Source organism: Charadrius vociferus, unplaced genomic scaffold (assembly GCF_000708025.1).
Source record: "Charadrius vociferus isolate BGI_N301 unplaced genomic scaffold, ASM70802v2 scaffold15, whole genome shotgun sequence".
NCBI classification, from domain to species: Eukaryota; Metazoa; Chordata; class Aves; order Charadriiformes; family Charadriidae; genus Charadrius; species Charadrius vociferus.
In genome coordinates, this window is record NW_009650064.1 from 5,576,038 (window position 1) to 5,580,683 (window position 4,646).

At 42.0% G+C, this 4,646-nt stretch overlaps 1 protein-coding gene across 1 annotated transcript in view; it reads right to left on the minus strand.

The window, feature by feature from the left end:
• CPQ (carboxypeptidase Q) overlaps positions 1-4,646 on the minus strand; it is a 137,961-nt gene that overhangs the window by 132,542 nt on the left and 773 nt on the right. The gene's annotated exons all lie outside the window — the stretch shown is intronic.

The following is a 4,646-nucleotide window of genomic DNA, read 5'->3' on the forward strand; positions in this document are numbered from 1 at the left end:
TCATCAAAGGGGGTACCCAAGTCTCTCCAGAAGGATCTCCTTCTCCCCGAGTAGGTCAGTGGTCATCCAAGATGCTGGCAACTTAAGGGTAATTCCTCTGATACACATTAAAATTAACTTTTTTGTTGGCCTTTTGTTAATCTAGACAATTCCCCTAATCCACTTCACCAGGGAGAAACAAAAAAGGAGGGTCAACACTGGGGAAAAATACATCATCCGAGACTGGGGCCAGACCACTTCTTTCAGCAGCATCCGTAGCTTAAAAAGACTGTGAGCCTACGGCAACAGCACACGCCTTCAACAGCTTTGAGACACATATTATCCCCATTTTATAAATAACAGACTGGAACTATTTTCATATTATTTAAGTGGCAAAACTCCCACCACCTTCTATAAGAGCAAGACTGGACCACATGTTGTTGATAGTTAAACAAAAAAACCCCAGAACTCGAACAGAGAAACTAGGAAAAAGTCTGCCAATACATTATCTTCATATTTATATTATTTCAGTTTCTCTGCAACAAAAAGTACGTGGAAACCAGAGACCGTTCCTTTTTCAAGGAGACATTTTGGGCAGGCTGCATTCTGGGGATGGTTCTACTTGCCAGTATTTCTTTAAAATGAAAGGGCGAGGTCACCCATAGGAAAAAGAGTGCATTTTAAAACACACGCGAAAAAAATGAATTCTCTGATATTTTATGGTCAAACATCTGCTAAACTACTACTTTCCTTCAATTATGGGATTCTCAAAGCAACAATTATATCTATTTTCCTCAGAATTTGGGGGATATAATCAGTACTACCAGAAATCAACACAGTCTCTCTCTATATATATCTGTATGCGTTGCCAATGTTGAAGTACTGCAAATGAGACAAGGACACTGACTAAATATGGTAAACCTTCAGTTTTTCAGCTCCCTAAACTGAACACTTCCTAATATTCCATCCTGTTTGTTACCTAGAAATCCATTTCTTCAAGGTGGTGACCATTTTCATTCTCTGCTGACTTCTGGAAAGCCAGGTCACTCTGTGTTTCCTGTTTCTCTTCTCCCTGTCACTAAGACAGGCATGAAAGTTACTCCCTCCTTGTGAGGAGATCAAAGGAAGTGAAAACTTTCTCTTTGACCCAACACTTTCAAATCTTGGGATACAGTGAAAGGGAAAACTTTTTTTTTTCCTCTTCAGTAAAAAAATCTAGCCTTTTCTGTGCTGGCCCTTTTTGCTGTGTAAATCAGACTGAATCTGGCAACTTGACATGCTGGCACGTTGCTCAGTCCTGAAGAAGAAAATAGCAAAATGTGGATTTTATCCACAAGATCACAAGGTACCGAAAAGCCTCCTGCACATCATCAGAACTGTTCCAACCTCAAGTGAGCCAACCAGCTCTACGCCAAAATCGTATCTGAGCCAAAGTGGGCAAATCCCAGCAAATCCAATAAATGGCCAAAGCTCTGTCCACATCCCATAAGGTTTTCAACCCCATAGGCATGGGTTAGATAGATGGAAGACCTGCAGAAAGAGATACTCCTTGTATCCTGGAGTCAATGCTGGCTCAGGCTCCATGGCTAAAATACTGCTACTATATAGGGCTTCCTGTTCCTGCCCCAAAGGATCATGGATTTTCTTCCACACACTTGCATGGCGTATGCCGAAATGGAAAGTGAGCAGCCTCAGCATGTGCTCTGGCCATTGGGTCACTCTTTGGAAACACTGGTTTGAATTTCCATGGACTGAAGGGGTAATAAACTCTGGATTTCCAACATCCAAAACAAGTTTCTCACCACTGTTAAGCTAATAAAGGGCCCTTCAGAGCACTAGCTTGGGGAGCTGAGCTCCAGGAGGAGCTCTGAGGGCATCAGGGGCCACTGAGTCCAGCATGAAGCACTAAACACATCCAGAGAGAAGCAACGTTTTAAGTTTCTGCCAATGCTTCCTATTTTCTTAGCTCATCAGGCCTCGGAGCACAGAATGGGAACGGAGGAATACAGGATGTAACTGAGAAGATGAGAAAATAAGAAATGGTCTTCTGTACCTCCTGCTGGGATGGGGGAGTCACCCACTCTCATCTTAACCCCATCTCCAGAGCTTAAAAGACAACAAGTCCAGCCAGTGCCATCCTCTGGCTCTAAATAGACATCAGTAGCGTCAAGCAAGGGATCTGTCAGGGCTCTACAGAGAGAGTAGCTTGTAAACTGAGGGGTCCAAAACATATCCTGGTAGGAACACTGATTTAAAGAGCGCAATAGCTATCAAGCTAATACCAAACACCTTCAGGGATTACCTGTACGGTCTACTTTAGAGGCAGCTCTGAAGGGTGTCTCAGCCCCTGGGCAGAACCCAGGTGCCGATAGCCAGATTCACAGAGCCAACATCTGAAAGCTAGTCCTCGGCGTTTAATGCATCCCTCCAGCAAATCTCAGCATGGCAGCAATAGATCTCCCTGGTTTGATCCCATGCAGCAACAGCAGTGTAATGCCAGGAGAATCGGCATCAAGCATCTCATATTGAGTTGAATTATTTCGATTTTGATTATGGGTGACACACTCCCACAGCTTCTCAGCTAAAACAAGACAAATCAGAACTGCCGATATTCCCTCACCGAGGGAAATTGTTCAAATATTTCCCATGTGATTTAGGGCAGCCATCTATCCCTTTTTCTCAGGAATAGGGCACAGTGACAATTGCTGGTTAGAGCAGAGAGAGCGGATCTGGGAATGAATTCCTCAGAAGTGATGAGGCGGTGGTTTTAATAGTCTAACCACGCATTTCTTGTATTCCATGCTTGCGATGAGTGGGAGTTTTAAGACAGGCACTTTTCTGACCAACACACCTTGCAATTCTCTTGCCTGGAGAGGCTGGTGACGAGCGGCTCTCCCCAGGCATTTCCGTCAGCCAGGTGGCCGGTCCAGCAATCGGAAGAATGAGAGCCAAGAGCTCACCAGAGACCAGCTACCCCACATAACCTCCTCAAGCACAAAAACCTGTCACAGCTTGCACACAGCAAGATGAAACCAGCAGAAATTGTTAACAGCTATGAACAGTAGGATAGATTTTAAGTCAGAAGGTAAGTAATTTAATAAAAATGATTCCACCAAGTGTAAGAAACTGCCCACTCTTCTGGGAGAGATCTCATTGCCATGCAGACTTCTAGCACCAACACGTACACCTCTTCAGAAACACGGTAGATCTCAGAGGAAAGTAAAAAGGTGAGGAAGAATAATGTGGTTTTTTTGAACATTACTCAGCACAAACCAGCGCCAGATAATACAATCTTATCTTCCAAGACACCACCAGCTACAGGTACCAGCCTGACTATTCAGTCATCAGTATAATAAGATATTTACAGATGAAAAAGAAGGACACAATTAGCCTCTGTGAGCATTTTTAAAAATGTCAATTCAGTATTCCTCTAAACAAGAAAAGGCAAGCATAGGAGTAAGGCAAGTGCAAATAACTGCAAAGCTAAGAAAGCGAAGCAAAAACCAGACTTCTTGGGATGTGAAGATGTTCGCCAAGATTAAATTGCTTGTTCTCTTCGCAGGTTCAAGTAACACTTGCTCAATACCAAAAACATCATTTTAATTTTAGCTTTCTTTTAGCTTGGAACGGGACTGCAAAGGATACAAAATAAGCTGTAGGTTTAACCTTTGCTGTAAATATTTTCCTATCGAAGCACTAAGCCTTAGACATATCATGGGATAAACAGATATTATTAATGGGTTTAGTTGTTTTGCATTTTAGGCATGTGTTTACCTCACTATTACAGAAATACCTCAGACAAAATTTTAAGTAACAGTTTCCCAAACCAAGTAAGATTTATTCCAAACATATCTTAAATTACCTTATTTTATTTATTGTGTTTTGAAGGGCTATATGTTTTTTCTAAACAAATAGCTTTTATACAGTATTTATTTCATTTCAAACAGAGAGCTCACTATCACAAAAATTTACAATTCATAAAAAAGTTATGAGTATCATGTTATCTTTTATTTCCTAAACTAAATTTATTTTCTCATAATGGAAGTAGAACATTTTTGAACTGGTCTAGGAATAAGTCTGTTGTTATTTATGGAGAGCAGTCACAGAAAAAGGTTGTCTTCCAGCCTTAAAATAGCAATCCTGAGAAAGCCCCACATCAGTATGTACAAAAAGAGAATCTTATAAATTATTTTGTTTGCAAGCAAGCTATATTTATGGGAGGGGGGCAGGGGGGAGAAAACACTTGAATTTTGCTGAACCCAGCTAATGATCATTCTTGTTCCCGAAGTAACATATCACACATGACCCACTAAAAGGAAACACACAGTTCAGTAACAGATGAGACAACGATGTTTCCAAGGTGAGCATGAGACAGCAGGTGGAGAGAAGAAGGAAGAGGTGCAGGAAGGAATGGACAAACAGCGATTTTCACACTTAGCAAGGGGCTGGCACTTTCAAAGCTAAGCACGAGATTCTCCTCCTCTTCCCGCTGTCTGGGTTTTTGTCAGAGTGAAGTGCATGACAGAAAGAGCAGAAATCACGTGTCAACTCAACACCCCATGGAGAACTTCTCCGGCCAAAATGAAAAGAAGGGCTGGAAAACCCAGGTCACAAGAACAAGTTGCCGACCAGCCTCAGTGGAGGAGCAGAATATTTTCAAATGAGGT